Raw genomic sequence first — 22466 nt, forward strand, 5'->3', positions numbered from 1 at the left:
GGGGGGGAGCTTAAGCAAGTCCCTGCTTTCCAGCCACCATCTTGGCTCTGGCTCCTCAACAATTACTATTTAGGCAGCTTTGTGGATCTTTTCATAGGTATGAAACAAGATAACTCTATTTCCTGACCCTGAATTGTGTGGTTTCTTTAAAAAAAAATTTTCTTGTCTTGTACCAAAGGAATAAAAAGGCTCCTTCTCATTCCATGAATCTTTATTGCTCAATTAACAAATGTTAGAAAATCATGCCGATTCAGGCTTCCAGGGAGTGTTAAGTATTGCTCTGCCCTGTTCTTTCCCCTTTGGCTCTGCAGAGACTCAAGAATGTGTCCTCCTAAGTCTTAGAAGGAAGAAAACTTTCCCATCACCTCCCTTCCTGATTCTCCTCTGAAACTGGGCTGCTGGCCAGTGTGAGCAGAGAATCGCTAAGCTGTTAGAAGGTTAACAGCCAACAGATTCCTCTGAACCTCTCGAAAGCACTTAGGAAACTGCAGCAGCAGAATGGCACCAACTGTGAGCCCTAGAGAATATGCTTGAGCTCATTATTCCACATAATTACATATTAAAATTGCTTTGAATCCCCTGAGGACATAATAATGTGGTAGGGGGAGATAGCCAGAAGCAAGCTGGGTAAGCGGAGAAATGTTGGAAGAAAGATGCCTTGGGACTGGAAATTTGCCACAGAGATTTAGCCCTTGAGTTGAAGCCATGAGGGCTGGGTTTGAATCCTATCTCATTATTTATAGTATTAACTGTGTCGCCATGAACAAGTCATTTAACCTCCTTGGGTCTCAGATTCTATATTTGTCAAAAGAGGCAGTTGTATTAGATCATCTCTAGAGTGCCTACTAGTCCTAATCTCTATTATTTAAGGATTTTCCCAAAGTGAATGACATTCATACGAATAACGGAGTCTTGAATGAATTACCTAATACTTTCTGGTTTTCACTTAGGACCAGATTTTGACTTGGCCGGATAATAATGAAAGAAAAATAGGAAAATATATAACATATGGCTATAAAATGAGAAAAAGGAATGGTGGTGGTTTGAAGGAAAGAATACTGGATATGGAGTCAGTGGGTGGAGGGGTGGGAGGGAACACGCATTTATTAAGCTCTTACTATGTACCAGGCACTATGCTAAATGCTTTATAACTATCTCATATGATCCTCACAACAACTCCTGGAAAGTGCTGCTATTTCCATTTCGAAGATGAGGAAATGGAGGTCTTTCTGAGTCTAGGACTGGTCCTTTACTACATTACTTAGCTTCCATGGGTTGGAATCATAGCCTTGACATTGACTAGCTATGTGACTATGGGCAAGTATTCTTACTACCACTCAATTGCTCAGTTGTCTGTAAAATGGGTATAAAATAGTTATGCTCTCTGCTATTACAAAGTTGTCATGAGAAAAGCAACTTGTAACTATTAAGTGCTATATAAATGTGAGCTTTTATTATCATTATGTTGTATCATGATATATTTATTAGGGCAGCTAGATAGTACAGTGGATAGAGCACCAGGCCTGGTGTCAAGAAGATCTGAGTTCAAATCCAGCTTCAGACACTTAGTAGCTGTGTGACCCTGGGCAAGTCATTTAACTCTGTCTCAGTTCTTCATCTGTAAAATGAGCTGGAGAAGGAGGTAGCCAATGCTGCTAGTATCTTTACCAAGAAAATCCTAAATGGGGTCACAAAGAATCTGACATGACTGAAACAGCAATAACAAAAAAATTACTAAGTCACCTAGACAAATCAATGTTCTTTTCATGTCGTACCTTAGAAAGCCTGAACAGGGCCAGGCCGACATGTTAGTGGCCAGAGCAGCTTTGCTGTGGCAATTCCTACTTCTCCTTCCTCAGAACCTAGAGAAAACCATTTATAAGGGATTCATCTCAGCTCAGGGGAGGGACTTCTGTGTTAGAATATTGTAACCTGAAGATCTTCAACTAAAAAAATGCAAGAATACTTGGTAGTACTTGGTAGCTAAAGACAATACTGGATGGATATCAGCAGATATTAAATCAAAGACTGCAGTCCTCTCCTGACCTGGTAAGCTTTATGATGGAGTTGAAGATGATTTTGGAAGTTGCACCGAAGAGTAAGCAAGGGTTGTACCCACCACCACCACCTCCTCCTCATTACTACTCATGTTTTGTTGAAAAAATAGAAACTCTGATTTGGAATAAACTTGCCTCTGTGGATCCTTCCTTTAGCACCATCAAGTTGAAAGCCATAGACATTTCTGGCAGAGAACATCTAATCACTCTCAAGTTAAAGGCAAAGTATCTGACAGAATCACCAGATTGCTATGTGGATTTACCATTTCCATTTTCTGTTTCCTGTATACCACAGAGTTCATTGATAAACATAGTCAGTTTTTGGTGGCATTAGAATAACTAGAGGCATTCTGTCATGAATGAGATTGGTCAGAATACTTGGATTCTTGAGCCAGAAAAACCCACACAGAGTGCAACTATGAGAAGAATTGCAACAGGAAATAATGTTTCAGTAAACATAGATGTAGACCCGAGGCATCCCACAATGCTTCCTGAATGCTTCTTTGTTGGTGCTGATCATGTGGTAAAAACCCTGGAAATTAAGCTGAGCAAGAATATACTTATATGGGATCCGGAAAATACCCTATTACAAAATTTGAAAAATGTTTTAGAAATTGAATTTCCAGTACATGCTGTTCTGGAAAAATCTGATTTCACAATGGATTGTGGAATTTATTATGCTAGGTACCATCCCAGATCAAGTATATGATAATTCACAGTGTGGACAGCCCTTCTATGAGACCTGCTTATATGGGTGAGTAAGAGGTCCGCTAACAAGCAGAGTTTTAACATCACCGCTGGTGAATGCCCATACTGTAGTAAGCCAATAAAATGTCTGGAAAGAAACCCTGAAACGAGAACTTGAAACATATCTTTGGTAAAGAAGAAGAAATTAAGAAAATAACCAGAAGGAATTTAGCAGATGTCTTCAAATAAAATACAAAGAAAGAACTACTAAAATCAAAAGAAAAGATATGATTAAGCTGTAGTAATATACATCTGCCTTGGTCTCTTCGCTGCGTGTTAGCTGGGAAATAGTGAACCAAAACCCTGTACTCTGATATTTTTAAAAGTCCACAGCCTTGGAATTGAAGTGAGTGGGCATCTCATGTATATAAGAAGATGGACGCTGCCTGGATATATCTGGACTAGGAAAATCTTGATTTAGTCCATGAAGTGAGCTTGAAAAATGCTCATGGCTGGTTTTATTGATAAGCTTTTTTTTACTCCTTATGAAAATTTTTGATGTTGCTGATGTTTATGTCTTCTCCCTGTGCTTTCCTATGTAAGAATAAATACATATTTAGTTAACAGATTTATACTAATACAAAACAAATGATTATACAGGAAGTTCTTATTTGCATGTTTTTTAAAATAAATTTTTACTCAAAACTTTCGAAATAAAGATACCAGCTATAGAGAATTTAGAGGGCTAAAGTCACCACTTATAAATCCTAGCTACTGTGCCTTCATTTCCTTTTGGAAGACTGGCTGCCTTCTCATGTCCACAGAGCCTAAAATAGTTCAGAAGAAAGGATAATATTTTGTGGACACTTTAAATGAAATGCGTAAGGGAATTATTTTCTATGACCTTTTGCTTAGGTTTGCATTATAATCAATGTTGGTGGGGGAACTCTGAAGACTAACTGCTTGTAGACCTAACCTTTTATCTTTTAACTTGTGGGTAGCAACAGGAGAGGTTACTGTAGCTTGTGGGATATGGGGGTGTCATGAGTAATAGTGGGCAAAATGAATCTAGTGACCATTTGGGCACAGGAAACTGTGGGTGTAGAGACTCCTTTGGCTTTAGAATTCAGGCACAATATGAATGTAATTGATACTTTTGGCATTTCAAAAAAATCATCCCCAACTAGGTTTGGAGAGTTATAGAATGTTGTAAGTGCAAGACGTCTGAGAGATCATTTATTTCAACCCTTGTAGCCCATTTTTCAGATGAAGGAGATTGAGGCTCATGAAGTTACAAAAATAAGGCAAACTGATGTTTAAAAATCTTATTAAAGTCCCTATCTTACTTTATTTGGTTATAACTAATAAAGGCAGAGAGAGGTGCTATTATTAGCTTCGTGTTAAACTTGAAGAAACTGAGGTTTACAGAGGTTAAATGATTTAACCAATGTCATGGTCAATTAACAAACAAGCATTTATGAAGGGCAAATTCTGTCACAGGTACTGTGGAGGAGGCTGAGGACACAAAGACAAAGTGAAATGATCCTTGCACTCAAGAGCTGTTTATTGGGGCAGACCACATGGACATATATAATTATGTAGAAAATATATGCCAAATGAATGCAAGCTAATTTGGCAGAGGGAGGAGGGGAGCTTTCGTGTCAGTCATGTTGAGCTAAATTTTGTAGGATGCAAGGCATTTGAAGAGTTGGAGGTGGGGAGGAATTGAATTCCAGGCACAGGCTATGTCTGTCATGAGGACCAATGGACAGGATGTGTAGCATTACATATGAGAAACACCAAGAAGGACAGTTTAGTTGGACTCTAGAGTGCAAGAAGAGGAGTGATATGTAAAAAGGTAGGAGAGGTAGGCTGGGTCCAAGTTGGGAGGGGCTTTACAAGATAAAAAATAGCTTCAATTTGATCTTAAATACAATAGTCACTGGAATTTATTGAATAAGTGAATGACAACCAGTAAGTGCCTTCCCAAAACCTTATGAAGTAGGTACTACTGTTATTTCTATTTTACAGATGAGAACACTGAGGTTCAGAGAGATTGGGCAGCTCATTTGGGGTCACACAGTATAGCATAACAACCCTGGGAGGCAGGTGTTATAAATTTACAGATGAGGAAGCTGAAGTTTAGAGAGAAATTAAGGGAGTCCCACAGACAGAAAGTATCAGACATGAGGTTTGGAATTCAGTCCTTCCTGATTCCAAGTCCCACACATTTTTTATTTCATCATGACCCTGCCTCTTACCAACTCTGTGTGGATCAGTGAACTAGAAGGAAGGATATGATGAAATTGTCTTCTGGGAGCTTGTTGCAACAAAGCACACACAAACTAAAAAGCTAAAGATAGTTTTCTTCAAATAATGGATCAAGAACCTTAAAACTGTATTGTCTGTGCAATCCCTTAGAGCTGAAGGAATTCTGGGTAGAAGACAAAAGAGAAACCAGAAACTCAAATTGCTAAATTCCTCTTTCCTCATAAGGAAGTATCTAATGGTTAGCTCTGCATTTATGGGAATACAATCCTATTCCCACCTTTCTACTCTGAACATTGTTGTGTCATCACGAAAAGTGCTCTCTTTTAATCTGTCTGGGTCACATACTTTTTCTCTGGCCTCTGGTTGCTCATATGTGAATTACATCATCCCTTCCTGCCAATGAAATCATGGACTTTTAATTAATGTGAAAAGGCCTTATAGTATCTACTTGCCAAAAGTATTAGGAAAGTGAAGAACTCAGGATGATGATGTCAAGAAAGATCAACACTAACATTTTATTAATGTTTACACAGATTAATTTACTTCATAAAAATGTATACTAGCTAAAGAGGGTGCTGCTAATTTTCGTTGTAACAAAGGAATGGTAACAGTGGGTGTCCATTGGTTGGGGACTGTCTGAACAAATTGTGGTGCAGGAATGTAATGGAATATTACTGTGCAGTGAGAAACGATTACTGTGAAGAGGTCAGAGAAACATGGGAAGATTTGTATGAATTGATGCAGTGAAAAAAGCCAGATCAAAAGAAGATATATAGTATGTGGAATAATGTACATGAAGATTGTTAAAAGAAGTTGAACTCAAAGTGCTGTAATAACTAATCTTTGTTCTAGAGAACAGATAATGAAACATTGCAACATATTTCCCAACCCCTGCCAGAGAGGCAAGGGTCTGTAGGACCTGAATATTACGGATATCACTAGATACAGTTATCATATAGGTTTTATTTGCCTACTTTTTCCCTGTTAAAAGGGAGAATTAAATTCCTAATAGTTTAAATCAAGAACTTATGATGTGAAAAGAAAAGGTATGAGTTGAATTTTTACTAATTTAAAGAAATTTTAAACTGATTTTATCTAAATTTTTGCTAATTTTATATGTAAAATGATAAAGAGGCTATGCTCATTCTAGCTAGCAAAAAATTTCTCCTAACTTTATGAGAGATACTGTGCTGAGACCAAGATCTATAAATAGGGAGAAAGTCACATTTTGTTAAAAAAGATTACCCAGAAGGCATTGGGATTTGAACAATCCCCTCCTTCAACAATTCTGAGTAGGGAGCTTAAAAATTGTCTGATATGAAAAAAAACCTCCCTCCCAAATTTTTCCTTGTTCTAAGATTATTCATGCTGCAATTATGTGACTGATGTCTCCCTGCTTTGAAGGTAATGTATTAGAGAACGTTCTGAGCCCACTCGCCAAAAGTACAGTGTGAATTTCTATCTCCTTAGGCCTGTGCTGCTAATGGCACCATGTGTTTTCTTGATTAGAAATCAGGCTTGCTTTCAGAGAGCCAAGTGAAGATTGGATGAACTATATCAATTAAACTAAACTATGTAACTCAGGGGTGAAGACGTAGTGAGGAGAGAAACAGTCAAGGGCATTGGCTATTTTTCTGGCCTATAATATGTTTGAGATGCACAAATACTGCCTAAACAGGCCCTACATTGCTGGTAGGGTGGCGGGGTGTTCATAGACAAAAGGGGATCTGTTTATTTCACAAATAACAAAGGGCAAGGGAGCTCTTTCTGGAACTTAGCTCTAGACGCCATTATTTCAACCTACTACTGGGTTTTCAACACATTTTGACAAAGGAATTTCTAGCTAGCATTTGAATAGATCTTTAAGACTTGCTAAATGCCGTACACATACTTATTTATTAGATCCTCATAACGACTGTGGAGGTAGGTGTTATTTTTGTCCTCATTTTGAAGCTGAGGAAACTGAGGAAAGCAGAGATTACGTGATTTGCTCAGTTACACAGCTATTAAGTGTCTGATTTGAACTGAAGTCTTCCTGTCTCCCAGTCCAGGTCCGTAGTTGAGAATGACCACAGATGTCATCTAACCCCACCCTTTCATTTTACAGATGAAGAAAACTAAAGCACAGACAGATTAAATGACTTGCCCGAGATCACTTGGTATTAAGTAACAGTGTCTGGATTTGAAACCAAGTCGTCTGGCTCTAAACCCACAACTCTTTCCATTACAGCACATTGTCTCCATGTGTCATTTTGTATTTATAGATTTATAATGCCTTCTGTGAGTACATGACACTTTCGATCTCCCCAACACCTATCTCAGCTCTGCATGCAGTAGGCACTTGATAATGTCTGCTGAATCAAATCGAACATAGAATTAAACTAAAGTGTAGAGTTCTGGTATTTATCTGATGATAATAATGTTGAGTGAGGGTGGGACATGTACTATCCATGGGGAGGTGCTTTCAAGTAAGTTGGCCAAATCCCAAACAGAGGCTCACAGCCCAGGGCATTGATTAAGGGACTGCATTGACTAATCCCTTATAGCAAAAGTTGCACATAAAAGTCCATCTCCTGGTTAGCTCATCAAGCTGATAAGGACACTTCTTGATGTGCCCCTCTCCGTTCAGCCCCAGAAACAACCTTGCTGATAATAAGAGCTTATAGTTATACAGTGCTTTACAGTTATAAAGAACTTCACAGGCATTATCTGATTTGATGCTCTCAGTAACCTGGTGAGGTAGACAATTCAGGCATCTCCTTTGTAAGGGAAACCTGAGCCTCAGAGAAGTTTAATCACTTATTTAAGATCACATATGGAAATTAGGCTGGAAAGGTAGGTGGGAGGCATACTGTGGAGGGCTTTGGGTGCCAGGCTGTGTCTTAGTTATACCATTTTGACAGCTGTGTGGCAGGTGGTCTGGAGAGACTGCAAGCAGGGACATCAGCTAGATAGCTACTAAGATAGTTCAGATGAGAAGTGAGGAGGGCTGAACTGGGGGGAAGCTATGTGAGTAGAGAAAAAGGGAGAGATGGGAGAGATATTGTGGAAGTAGAATCAACAAGGACTGGCAACCATTGGATATGGGTTGAGGGGAGGAAAGGAGGAAAGTCAAAGTTGATTCTTAGGTTGTGAACCAGGATGACTAGGATTGTGGTGCCCTCAGTGGAAGTAAGGAAATTTGGAGGAATGGTGGGCTTTCAATGAGATACAATGAATTTTCTTTTGGACATGGCTGCATTTGAGATGATTAGAGGATGTCCATCCAGGTGGAGATATCCAGGAGGCAGTTGGTGATGTGAGACTAGAGTTTTGAGAGAGATTAGGGACAGACACATAGATTTTGAAGTCCTTTGCATATAGCTCTTGTGAACCCATGGGAATTGATGAGATCACTAAGGAAGACATTGTACAAAGAGAAGAGAGTCCAGGACCTTGGGAGATGCCCACCATCCAGGTACTCAGAGGATGCTCACAGTTAATGATCAGGAGAAGGGTAACCAGATAAAGAAAATCAAGAAGCAGTTCGGTAGGTAAAGGAACAGGAGAGAGTGGTTTCATAAAAACCAAGAGAGGAAAGAGTGTCCAGGAGAAAGAGGTGGTCATCAGTTGTAAAAGTTGCAGAGAAGAGACTTCTGGGTCATGTGAGCAACAAGATGAAAGACTAGATGGGATTTCTCAAACCTCTCAACAGAAATTATGCACCTAAGATAAAGACACTTCATCTATTTCTTTAAGACACCTGGAATCCAAAAGAAGGTAAAAGCTAACAAATACCCAAACCTAGAAGCTGACACTTACTGACCCTGAACTCAGTAAGCATCCCTCTCTTACCTCCTATACTCCTGGCAGCAAGGCTACATTAGTAGACCCAAGGACACAACAAAGGCTTACATTAAAACCCAGCTCTATAGCCTGGTTACTCTTCCCTCTTTCCAGTGCTGTAGATACCCTGACTCCAGGCTGCAGAATTTCGCTCCAGGTCTGGAGAGTCAACTTGGCCACAGGCCTTCATAGGCCAAAGCTTGCCAAGGGCTGGAACACAGAAGCAGTGGTACCTGGGAAAAGCAGGCTTTACCAGTGCCAGAGAAAGCAGGCTTTGAATTGCTGGTGCTGGGTCAGAGGAACATCACATCTTGTATCCTCAAGATTTGCAGGAACAGAGGAAGTGGAATAGATCACCAGGATAGGACACCTTGTATATCAGGAGCTGTGAAGCATTCCACTAAGCCTGAAGGAAAGAGCACAGCATCTAGCTGGGGCTAATTCTGATGACGCAAAAGTCAGAGACCCAGGCAGATGAACTAATAAATGCCTGTCATTTGAGGAGTCTGAGACCCTTTGAGATACAACCCTCAAAGAGACAACAGTCGGAGAGGAAGGAGTCAGGAAGTGAGTGATAAGGAATATGGGAGGAGTGGGAAGATTGAAAGTACCAAAGATTTCAGGAAGAAGAAAACTCAAAGACCTTGAACATAAACAGATAAATTAGCAGGTAAAATAGTCATAGAGGGAAATGTGGCCTCTAGATCTAGTAAATGAATTCAGACCTCTATGAATTAATACTGAAAATAAAAAGGAAACTGATCCAACATTTGATGAGACAGAGGACCCTGTGGAATTTGAGGAAAACATGGAACCAAGGAATATTGTTCCTGAGTGGTTTAAAAGAGAAATGAGAATTTTAAGTGCAGAATGAACATCCCACAAAAGAAAAATAAGAATAGAGAAACTTGAATCTGTGAATGGTAAGCATCACCAAAGAAGCAAAAGAGAGAACAATAGATTGGGAATGTAAGTATACAGAACTGAAGGACAACTTAGAAGAAGAGAAACAAAAAACAATAACAGAAAATATGCTCACTATGGAAGCAAAACATACTGAAATCAAAGACAATATGTGCAGAGACAACCTAAGGATGATAGATCTCCCACAAAAACATGACAGGACAAAAAAAACCTTAATATCACAACGAAGAAAATAATAGAAGAGAACTGTTCAGAATTTCTAAACATAGAAAATGAAATTCTGATTGAAATAATTCACAGATCGCCTCCAGAAAAAACCCTGAGGCTGCAAACTCTAAGACACATGATAGTTAATTATAATAATTCACTTCAATTAACAATTCACTTCAGAAGTAGCAAGTTCTATAAGTCATTAGGGAAAAGGCCTTCAAATACAAAGGAAAGGACATTCAAATAACTCAACACTATTCTCCACCCACTAGAAAAAGGAGGGAATAGAGTAATGTGTTCTGAAGAACAATGGAGCTCATGATACAGCCCAGGGTGACCTCTCCTGCCAATCTGAGTTTAATCATATAGGATAGAAGATGGATGTTCAGTAATAAAGAAGAGTTTGAAACATTTTTAGGAAGAAAACTATAACTGAAGAGATTATTTGTCTCTCAAATACCCCAAGCCACAGAAATGCAGGAGTGAATAAATGCAGCAAGCAAGCACAGTAATAGCAACAGAATCACAATGGAGAGATCACTAAGAGACTTTTTTTCTAAATGTACACAACGAGACGAGGTGAAGGTGGAAGTCTGGTAGAGGTAACATTGAAGAGGTGGACAGAGGGTATTTTGGACAGAACCTGGCAACACCCTGCCTACAACTGAATGCTTCTTTTGTGGAACTGCATTACAACATGGGAAAGCTCTTAAAAAGGATGGAGGGGATTAGGGGATAGAGAAGTGAGTAATGCACTAGGGTGACATCAAGGGCTAGCAATGAGGGGAACATGAGCTCTGCAGTCTCAGAAAGAGAAGAGCCCACAGAGGTGTAGGTGAGGAGGAGAACGGAAAGATTGAAAAGAAGAGGCAAAGGAAGGATGCCTTACTTTGGAGGTTGCAGGGGGTTCTGCTGTTGAATGTTAATTATGAGTAAAATGAGATGGACAGTGAAGGGAGTTGATGGCCTTGAGCTGGACAAGGTCTGGGGGATTTGGTGCTTGAAAAGTCTACTTATCTTGGGAGGTGGGAGGAGATGGGACCTCTGGGGTTGGGCAAGTGGCACCTGGAAGAGCAGGAGAGCATTTCTAGGGAAAGGTAGAAAAAAAGGTCAACATGAGAGGGTATAGATCAGTGTTGGGCTTCATAGTCAGGAATATGGTAGGGAGGAATTCCACCTCCCTACCTACTGGGGAGGTGCTTGGTGGATTGATGGCTAGAGTGCTAGAGTAGCAAGCCCAGAGTCAGAAAGACCAGAGTTAAAATCTACCCTTGGACACTTACCAGCTATGTGACTCTGAGCAAGTCATTTAATCCTGTTTGCCTTGGTTTTCTCATCAGTAAAATGCACTAGAGAAAGAAATGGCAAACCACTGCCAAGAAAACCCCAAATGGGGTCATGAAGAGTTGGACATGACTGAAACAATGAACAACAGCCAACCTTGAGCCTTAGCAGATTGACAAAGGCTGGTGTTTTTTGGTTAGTTTTTTATGCTATGTTTATCAAGAAGATGGAACAATGTGGGCTGGATGGTAACAGGTAGAGCCAAAATGAGTATCATGGTGTAAGCAACCCAAAGAGTAATCATTAATTGGTTGCTGTAGATTCAGAAGTCACTAACAGAATGTCTGTCCCAGGGACATGTCAGTGGTTCAATTCTCTTGAATATTTCTGTCAATGATTTGGACACAATCACATGATATGCCTAGTGAAACTGTAGATAACATAACAATAGAAAGGAGAGTTAATGTGTTGGGAGATTGACACAGGATCTAAAAATCTTGATACGCTGGAACATTAGACCAAATTAAATGGGACCAAATTTAATAGGCATAAAGCCCCACAAAAAATCAACTTATAATCGCAAGATGGGGGAAGAGTGTCTTGTCTGTATGAAAAATATCTGGAGGTGTTAGTGTATTGCAAACTCATTAGGAGTCAACAGTATGATATGGGAATCAAAAAAGCTAATGCAATCTTAGGTTGCAGAGAGACAGTATCCGAAATGAGGGAGATGATAGGTCCACTATACTTGGTAGAATCACTTACCTTGGGAGGTGGTGGTTTCCTGATCTTTAGAAATATTCAGGCAAAGATGTGATGACCAATTAATGTTGTATAGGAGATTCTTAGTCAAGTACAGGCTAGACTCCATGAAGTTTCTCTTCAATTCTGAGATTTTATAATTCTGTGTTTAGAGCTTGAGAACCCAGGGTCACCTCCACACCATGATGAGGAACCAGAGAGCAGAGCCTAGAGCAATTTCGGGTCTGTTTTAGGTCTGTTTAGCCAACAAATGCAAAAATGTGACCAGCATGCTGGGTGGGTGTCAGGTGATGAATTTTCTAGTTAGGGCAGCCTGAGCTATAAGCAGGATGAGGTGAGTAGGTGTAACTAGAATGAAGTGAGCAGCCTTTCCCTTCAGGATACTGATATCTGGGCCAGGAGAGTGGTGCTTCTTTCCTGAGCTGGTATTCCTATTCACTATCCCTGTGCCCTATGGTTCCCTGCTCACCTATAGCACAACTATCTGTCCCCTCTGCAGTGCACTATTCTCTCAGCTGCCATCTGTGAGCACCCTATCAGGGTCTGAGGATATCAGGGACCATCTCTGATGACTGATTGTCCATCTGGGATGGATTTTCCTTGGCATTGTCCTGTTTTTCTGGGCTCGTCACTAGGCCCACTCGAACCTTTCTAGATTGACAGCATTTTTTATACTATCCTTATGGACAGGCTTGAGCAATGTAGGCTGGATGATAATATGCTTTGGTTGTCAGACAAGTATAATGGTGAGTTTTTTTTTTGGCTAGCATTGAGAATTTGCCCTGGGTGCAAGAATTCCTAGTTATGGCTCTGACAATTCCACATGAAAGATAGAGGGATTGCAGTTTGTAGTCATGATGGGAATAACCCTACTGATGAAATGATGTCTTTCAAAGTATCAAAGTAAGGCAAGTTTTTGGGGGGTGCCTTATAACCACTATAGCAATAATAACATATTTAGTATTTTAAGTTGCAGAGCAGGTGCCAGTCTGCTTTGGTAGCAGAAGTTTCTTCCTAGGGATTCCCTACGCCAATGAAATCACAGGTTCAATCCAAACCCACCTTTGCCTTCCCTTCCTCCCTCTTCTCAAAAAAGGTTTACATATCACTATCCCAGCAACAACCCCTGTGAAGTGTACTGAAGTACTGATCTGCCAGGATTCCATCAGGAAAGTGAAGTAACTAGTAGATAGCATGACTAATGAAAGAAAAGGAAGAAGAAAAAGAACTTTATAAAAGAAATACTGGCTGGCTGAACTGCTCCTAGCACCTATTTTGTAGTGCCTTGTGAAGAGCCTGAGTTCAACAGACAGTTGTTGATTTGAATGGAGTAGGATGGCCAGTATCTTAGGTTTTGAAGGTACCTCAGAGGCAAATGAATCTAAGCAATACCCAGCTAAGAATCTCCTTTGTAACATATTGGACAAGTTGTTTCCTAGCCTTTGCTAGAGTTAGGCAGTGCAGTGGATAGAGCGCTGGGCCTGGAGTCAGTTCTGCCCACTGGCGTAAAGCAGAGAGATGAATCCCTCTTCCACATGACAATTCTTTAGATACTCGAAGATGTGTACCACTGGCCCCCACCACACACAATTTCTTCTTTTTCAGGCTAAACACAAAGTTCTTTCAAACACTCCAGTCCTCTCCATCGGGTTGTTTCTCCTCTGGACTTTCCCCAGCTTTTCACTACAGTGCGAGAAAGGCATATAGGTTCCTATTTGCCAGCACAAAAAGAATCTCCACAGGCTGTCACTCAGGTTCATTATTTTAATTTTAATTATAATTTTGTAGATGCTTTTGTCAAATGAAGGGCTACTTTCTCTTGAGAATAGTGATTACTTGTTTTGAGAGCTGATGTTGCATTTGACCTAGAGCAACTATGAGATCTGGAAAAGGAATGTGAAGAATGATGAATTCCCTCCGGTGACAACGATCTCTTTCTTTTTCTATTTACTATTATATTCTTAATGATATGAATAGCTCACATTTACAAAGGCTTTTAAGATTTATAAAGAGCTTTCCCTATATCAACCTTGTGAATTAGGCAATGTAAATACTATTTTGGGGGCAGCTAGGTTGTACAGCGTCTAGAGCGCTATGCATGGAGTCAGAAAGATCTGAGTTCAACTCTGGGCTCAGAGACTCGCTAGCTGTGTGACCCTGGTCAAGTCACTTAACCCTCTTTGTCTCAGTTGCCTCAAATGTAAAATGATCTAGAGAAGGCAATGGCAAACCACTCCAGTATCTTTGCCAAGAAAACTCCAAATGGGGTCATGAAGAGTCGGACACAACTGAAACGATGAACAAATATTATTTTATTTTACCTCAGAGAACAGGTGCACAGGGATATTAAAGCCCACAATTATTATTGCCCCCACGTATTTTCCCCACTAATTAGCATAGTGGTTAAAGTGCTGGCCTTGGAGTCAGGAAGACCTGAGTTTAGATCCAGCTTCATGACCTTGGGCAGCACACTTAGCCCTTCTTTCCTCATCTGTAAAGTGGGCGTAGTAATAGCACTTACCTCACAGGGTTCTTATAAGGATCAAATGAGATAACATATGGAAAGTGCTTTTTCAAGTTTGTTGAGGTGGTTGTTGTTATTCAGTTGTTTCAGTCACGATCAGCTCCCTGTGACCCCATTTGGGGTTTTCTTGGCAGAGATACTGGAGTAGTTTGCCATTTCCTTCTCCGGCTCATTTTCCAGATGAGGAAACTGAGGCAAACAGGGTAAAGTGACTTGCCCAGGGTCACACAGCTGGTAAGTGTCTGAGGCCGGATTTGAACTCAGGAAGATGAGTCTTCCTGTCTCCAGGCCTCCATTCCATCCACTATGCTCCCTAGCTTCCCTTTTAACTTAAAAGTTCTCTATATAAATGTTATTATTTACAATTTTATCAATATGTGAAATTCTTCTGTTGGTACAGACTGTAAGACCTTCTTCTATCTCCATAGCCCATCCTTTCCTGCAGTGTTTTGGCAGACCATCTTCCCAATCTTACTAACATCCCTGGGGCTCGTTTTTCTCATCTGTAATATGAGGGTTGGACTGGACAACTTCTTAGAGTCCTTCAACTCTAACTCAATGATTCTATGAATCTGAAGACAAACTTTTCCAAACTTAGTCCGGCTGACCCTTGCTGGACAACCTATAATCCATCACTAGGCCTATCCTTGGGGCCTTTCCAGACTGCAATGTCCTCTAAAGCCAGTAGGGCAGCTAGGTGGCTAGATAAGTGGATAGATCACTAGGCTGGGAGCCAAGAAGACTCATTGTCCTGAGCTCACATCCAGCCTCAGACACTTACCAGCTGCGTGACCCTGGGCAAGTCACTTAACCCTGTTTGCCTCAGTTCTTCAACTGTAAAATGAGCTGGAGAAGGAAATGGCAAATTGAGTGTCTTTAGTGTCTTTGCCAAGAAAACCCCAAATGGGGTCATAAAGAGTCACACATGACTGAACAACAACAATTGTAGACATTATCAAGCTGGTGCCACCCTGGAAATGACAGGATAATGTCCATGCTACAAGGAGGTATCAGAGGATGTAGTAAAAAAGTATTCACTGATGTCTTTTTAGTGTCCAAATAACTAGACCAAAATTGCCCCTCAAAATACATTTCAAAACTATGTTTTCTATCCCCTGGGACTTGCCCAAAGTCACTTGGAAGCCCCCTCTATCAAAAAGAATTGGGGGGGGGTGGGAGTGAAAAGGGACTGTTGAGATAGGAAAGGGAGTGGGTGGTAGAAATAAAACAGCCACAAAAAAGGAGAAGGGAAAACGGTATCCAGAAATAGACACAGAACCAAATAGTATCATTTCCCATTGTAAGATTCACAGCAGGCCTGAGGCAAGGTGACCAAACAGTGGGTAAGGTCTACGTGAAAGGGGGAAAGGAAATTTGCCTTTGGCTTTCTTTCATGGCCTGTGTCCATGTTCCTTCCCTTCCCACTCACCCAAAGAGTCCTCTCCCAGGGCTTATTTGGGTGGTCTAAGATTTTTCACTTCCTCTAGGGTCAGAGGTTCAGGTTCATGGCTGTCTGCATTCTTCAGCTCTTGTGTCAGCTGGTTACACACACTATGTGTTTTACATAGACTTGTCTTAAATGAGTTCCCATTTCTTTAGCACACACTGCCTGCAGAGGGAGATACTCAGAAGATATTAAATAACACGTCCTTATGTACTATCCACTTGTCTACCATATGAGCTCCCTGAGAACAGGAATTGTCTTACTTTTTTATTATTTGTATTGATAGTACTTCACATATAGTAAATACTTAACTAAGGCTTCATTCATTCATTAAACAATTAGAAGCCAGCTAGGCCGACACCAGATTTGACATGCGTTTGGTCGACAGACATTTTCTTCTGAGGAGTTCATCGCTTTCATTCAAGGGACCTGTTGGGTTCCACATGTAGCTCTAGAGGTGCTCAGGGTGTATATTTATAAGGCTGAAATGACACATGTGTTACAGCTGCCTTTTGAGCACCATAGTGTCCTCCTTTAACTCCTATGAGTCATCAGGGGTTTTTTTTGTCCCTGCTTGTGATCTCTTAGATGTAGGGAACTCCCTCTACCTGTGAAGATGGGCACCAGTTTGCAACTTAGACAGTTGTCTTCGAGTTCTGCAACTTGGGGAGAAAGAGTTATGGATAGCAACTTGACCTATAATATCAATGCTAAGGAGAATTCCAAGATGAGAACAATGCAGTTTGTCAACTTCTCTAGAAGCTATGTTCTTAGGGAGCTGCCTAGAGGATTGATAGGGTACTCGACTTACTCACTTAGTTACTATGTCAGACACTTGAACCCAGAGCCAGGTCTTTTGGACTCTGAATTCTAGCTGCTGGCCCTCTATGTGCTATACTCAGACTGCCTTTTTTAAAAGGGGAGATGATAAGGACTGGAGGACCCATGATTTTATTGGTACACGAAACTTTTGTGTGAGGTGACAACTCTTGTGTGAGGTGACATCTTGCCAATTCAGGTTGGTACCTTTTCTCTGACTTAGAGTCTTAGAGAGTTACCTACACCATGGAGGAGTTAAGTGACTTGCCCAGGGCCACAAAGCCAGTTTGTGTCTGAGACAAGACATGAACTCAGGCCTTCCTGGCTTATAGCCTACCTCTCTATCCATAATCCTACAGCTCTTTATGGGATAAAGAGAAAGCAAATTTGTTAGTGAAACTGCAAGTTTCAGCACATATGGATACTATATTGATGGATACCTGTGCCACTCCAGTAGGTTAATAAGTAAGCATTTCCATTTTAGGGTAAGGGAAACAACGAATACTGGAGACCAGTCCTGAGCCATTCACCAGAAGCCAAATGGAAATTTGACCTCGTGTTGATGCATGCTTCTGCAACCCTAATCTTGTTCACTCAGCAGGAAAAGAAAGGTTCACTAATTCTTTGTTATTGCACTTATGACAATTGTTAGACAGAGTGTTCACTTAACACCGGAGCTATTCATCTCCATTCATTTAATTAGTTAATTAAACAAGGCCTTACAGCACCTACTGTAATCCGGATGAGAGTCATTATGGCACAGTGGATGTAGAGCTGGCCCTGGAACCAGAAAATCCTAATTTCAAGGCCTTACTCAAGAAAACCTGATTTAAAGTCTTTTCACAATACAAACTAATTGTGTGACCACAGGCAAGTCATTTAGCCTTTCAAGGTCTTGGGTAAACTTCAAAAACAGATGACTTGCTGGTGAGTTGTTGACATGCATCAATGTTTTACGAAATTTTCACACTGACTTGTGATGAGATCACACATCCTATGCTAAATGTGTCAGGCACTAGATTAGGTACTGGTAGTACAAAGCCAAAGCCAATATGGTCCTTGCTCTGGAGAAGCTTAGGTTCCACAGGGAGGGAACAATGTTTACAGAGATGTAAATCTCAAATAGATGCAAAGTGATTTTGGGGATGTTTAGTAACTAGGGGAATTGGGAAAGGCTACATTTAGGAGGCAGAGTTTGAGCTAAACCTTGAAGGAAGTTGTGGATTCTAAGGCAACCCTGTGAAGAGAGGATTGGAGTCAGAGAGACTGATTAGGAAATTATTTCAATAGTCTTGTAGACAGGTGAGGAGGACTTGACTGGTGATGTCCATGTGAGTGGTGAGAAGGGACTAGATGGGGGTGGGGCAGAGTCACCACTTTCCCCCAATATCTTGCTTCAGCTAATCAGGAAAACCCAATATGAATGTGCTGGAACGTGTCCTATTTTTAAAATATCCTTCTGACTGGATGGCTACTGGGTTGGCACCTTCTGATTCTCTTAATAGATTACTTTAATATTTAAAGGATCTGTGATTTCATCAGTGTGATTATTCACTTAATTGATGTAGAGTGTAACGCCCCCTATAACTTAATAGGTGATTTTTGAGAATTTTCTAGGTAATCTGGGAATGGGCTTCTTTGAACTAAGCTAGAATGGGCCTTTGGCAACAGGCATGCAATCTCATCACCAAACCTTTACTTAAAACTTTTCCAACTTGGCAGAACTTGCTTAAGGATGTACTCTATTGACCCCTGGGAACACAGGGTTACCCTATGTACCACAATGAAGCATCAAAATGAAACTTTGGTAGAATTGCAAAGAATTATAGCTTTAAATGTACTTTTCAGAAAAAAAACTAAAAAGAGAACCCTTTATGTTTGGGTGGGGGGGCAGTTTGAGGGTGTTTGGGGAGTGTTTGCCAAAAGGAAGCCTCTTTTCTGGAGATGCTATTCATGTGGAAAAGGATGCTTATGTCCTCATAACTCGAGGGTCAGGATGTCATATCCTTTGATCCAGTGAATGTGGACCATCAGATCAATTATTAACTTATGTTTCTGTGAAGATCAGCCTAAATGATAAATTCCACATTATAATTGCAACCATGCTTCGCAATTTGACACAGCTTGGAGAGTAGTTCCCTCTAGTGGTCAGAGATTGCACTACCAAGGGACTAACTCAATTCTAGAAATTACTCAAGGAAACTTTTCGATTTCAACAACTCCCTGGCCCCTGACCTCCATGTCTGGCATTTTCAAAAACATTTTCAAAGTACCACTTGTTTATAGGTATTCAGACTAATAGTATTTGGATGAAGACTTCATTTGTGACTGATAAAGTTTTTTTTTTTAAATGAAACTAGCCTCTCCTTTGCTGATGCTTTTTCCTTTAAGTAACATTCTTCCCTTCCTACTTCAGGAGTTGTCTTCCTTCCTACTAAGATTTATTTTCAGGAAAGTTCAACTGAAGAGCTATTAATAGAAGACTGATTTTCAGAAAGCCTTATGTAGTAGAAAAAGCACTGGCTATGAAGACAAAGGAACTAGGTTCAAATTTCAGCTATACCACTCTTGAACTTCATGATCTTAGGTAAGTCATTTAACTTCTCTGGGCCTCAGTTTCTTCAGCTGTAAAAAAGAGAGGCTAGACTAGATGACCTCAGAGGTCCCTTACCTCTAAATCTGTCATCCTATGTCTTCCTTTTCAGGTTCAGCCTTGTCTCATAGTCTGTGATTTGGCCTAGCTCATGTGATGATAATAGCAGGTGGTGCAGTGGATAGAACACTGGGCCTAGAATCAGGAAGACTCACCTTCCTGGGTTCAAATCTGGCTTCAGACACTTACTAGCAGTGTGACCCTGGGCAAGTCACTTCATCCTGTTTGCCTCGGTTTCTTCATCTGTAAAATGAGCTGGATAAGGAAATAGCAAACCATTCCAGTATCTTTTCCAAGAAAACCCTAAATGGGGTCATGAAGAGTCGGACACTACTGAACAACAAATTGATTTTTATAATTTGTTGAGCATTAATCACATTTTAGACTCCTGCCAGAAAGTAAGTAAAATCACCTTGAAATGGTCCAGGTTTTAAAGGGTTCCCTGACCAAGTTGTTATCCACATTTGTAGTGTGAGGTATCATTATTTCTATGACAATTTCTGATAACCAGCTTTTTAAGTTTGTGGTTCATGTAATTAAGAGACTGCCTTCCCCCTCACTATTTAGATAAGCTTTCTTTTGGCGCTAGCAGGTGGCCCAAGCCTCATTGTCTGAGCAATGAAGCATAAAGCCCATCACTATAGGCTTTGTTGTAGTGAATGAGGTAGAGATAACAAAAAACCAAATAGTAACAATGATTATAATGATGATACACCAACATCTTGTGCTTCAAGGCTTGTGAAGATATATATTATGTCATGAGGTAGATACTAGATGTCTTCTTATTTTATGGCTGAATAAATCAGGGTTTAGAGAGTTTAGGTGGCTTAGCACAGTGTCTGACACGTAGTAGGCACTTGACAAATGTTTATTGATTTGTCCAGGGTCATGTAGTTAGTTATCTACTATGTTGTTCCTTCTTTCCGGAAGAGGACAAATGACATCCCCAGGGTGATGTCTTGACTTGTGCGTCAATTGGCTTTAAGTGTGGCAGAGCTGTGTAAAGGAGTCTTCTATACCGCCAAAGATACACTTCTTTTAAATAGTAGTTAAAAAAGGACAACTAACCAGTTTAGAGCAGTTTTTCCAAAGAATTAAATTCTTGGGGCAGTGTAGCCAGAAAACTGATCATCTGGCGGGCGGCTTTCTAGTAATGACCTTCCCTGTCCTTAGATAGGTTGGTCCTTGGCTGGTAGATGAGCCTTTGCCAGAGTTTGGACTCTGTGGACACAGGATCACTTCCTCACCGTGATAAGGAATTGGAATAGAGTTCCCCAAAGATGTCTACCAGTGCCATGGATAGATTTCTCATGCAAAGTCCAAATAGAAATGTGAGTTCTGATGAATAAGCCAGCCTCTCCAGATGCAAACTTTCCTGGGAACTCCAGAGAACCAGACCAAAGTATTCTAGGAGTATCCTGATTGAACAGGGAGTGCCACCAGTGAATTTAGAGAAGAAGGCTAAACTCTATCCTGGTGAGATGATTCTTTTCCTTTCACCCTCTGGCTCCTGGTAGTGGTGGTGGGAGTGGCAGAGAATACAGGAAGTAGGGAGGAGAACACTTCCTTAGCATATTTGGACATCCTTAATTATAAAGTGTTGAAGGCCTGGGGACATGGAAGAGAGGAAAACTTAAATTGTGAACCCAGACATAGCTGAAAAGAGCCTAGGCCTTTGCCATTGCATTACTGTGCCTTTTCTGCGACTGTTACAGTCATCAGTGATCTCCAAACTTTTTCAACCAGGCATCCCACCAGTAAAAACGTTTACCTTCCCCTTCCCCGCCAATATACACACATTTACTTGAATCTGGGCAAATAACTAAATTTCTCAGTGTCCTAGGAAACTCTCTAAGACTGTAAATTGCAGAGAAGGTGCCCAAAATGCATTGGTGGAGGGAGTCTGCTTGTTTGAAAGGTGCCTGTGCCATGAACATGCAGGCCCAGGCCCAAGGCTAGTGTTGTTCTCTTGTTTTTCAGTCGTGTCTGCCTCTCTGTGACCTCATTTGGGGTTTTCCTGGTAGAGCTACTACAGTGGTTTCACATTTCCTTCTCCTACCCATTTTACAAATGAGGAAACAGAGGCAAACAAGGTTAAGTGACTTGCCCGTGATCATGTTGCTAGTAAGTATCTGGGGTCAGGTTTGAACTCAGGAAGTTGAGTCTTTCTGACTCCAGGTCTGCTGCTCCATTCACTGCGCCACTTAGCTGCCCACATCCCTATACTACTTTACAACTTATTATATAGTGTATCAAATTGTGCAAAAATAGAAATTAAAAAGCATATGATTAAGATTAAATAACGTTGATTCTAGAGTCATTAGGGAAGCAACAGAGTTTACTAAGAATGGAAGTGATGTGGTCAGACCTGTGTTTTAGGAAACTCATTTCGCTAGTTGTGTGAAGAAAGGAATAGAGTCTGGGAGACCAACCAGTTAGAAGACTCTTACAATAGTCTAGGTGATGAGGACTTGAACTGCGCGGTTATAGTAGTTGTGTGAGTAGAGAGGAGGGGAGGTGTGCAAGAGAAGAAGCCATGGCAGAATTGACCAGATTTGGTTTTCCTGGAGTAAGCTCCAGATGGAATGGCAAAAATTGGTGACCCCAATTTGTGATAAGTTTATGGAATATTATATGTGAGTGATTTCCTTACATTTTAAGACCAGAGAGGTTTTTTAAAACAATTTTTTGGTATCATGGATCACTTTGGAAGTCCTATGCAGTCTATAGGCCTCTTCTCTGAACAAATGTTTTTAAACTAATAAAAACAAATGCATAGAATTATAAAGGAAACCAATTAAATTAAAATCATTATCTAAATATTTTTTTAAAACCACACATGTTTACAGATTCCAGATTAAGAACCCATGCCCTAGATATATCTCAGTGGAATGTGGGCCAAGGAGGCTAGGGTAGGATGCTTGATGTAGTCAGGACAGTTTTCTAAACTACATGCAGCTACAGGTAATTTACCTATAACTCACAGCCCCACCTAATACACAAGTA

At 40.6% G+C, this 22466-nt stretch overlaps 1 pseudogene; it reads left to right on the forward strand.

Annotated features, from left to right (window-relative positions):
- Positions 1-1805: 1805 nt before the first annotated feature.
- LOC118836767 lies at positions 1806-2922 on the forward strand (annotated as a pseudogene).
- Positions 2923-22466: the final 19544 nt, after the last annotated feature.

This window comes from Trichosurus vulpecula, chromosome 2, assembly GCF_011100635.1.
Source record: "Trichosurus vulpecula isolate mTriVul1 chromosome 2, mTriVul1.pri, whole genome shotgun sequence".
NCBI classification, from domain to species: domain Eukaryota; kingdom Metazoa; phylum Chordata; class Mammalia; order Diprotodontia; family Phalangeridae; genus Trichosurus; species Trichosurus vulpecula.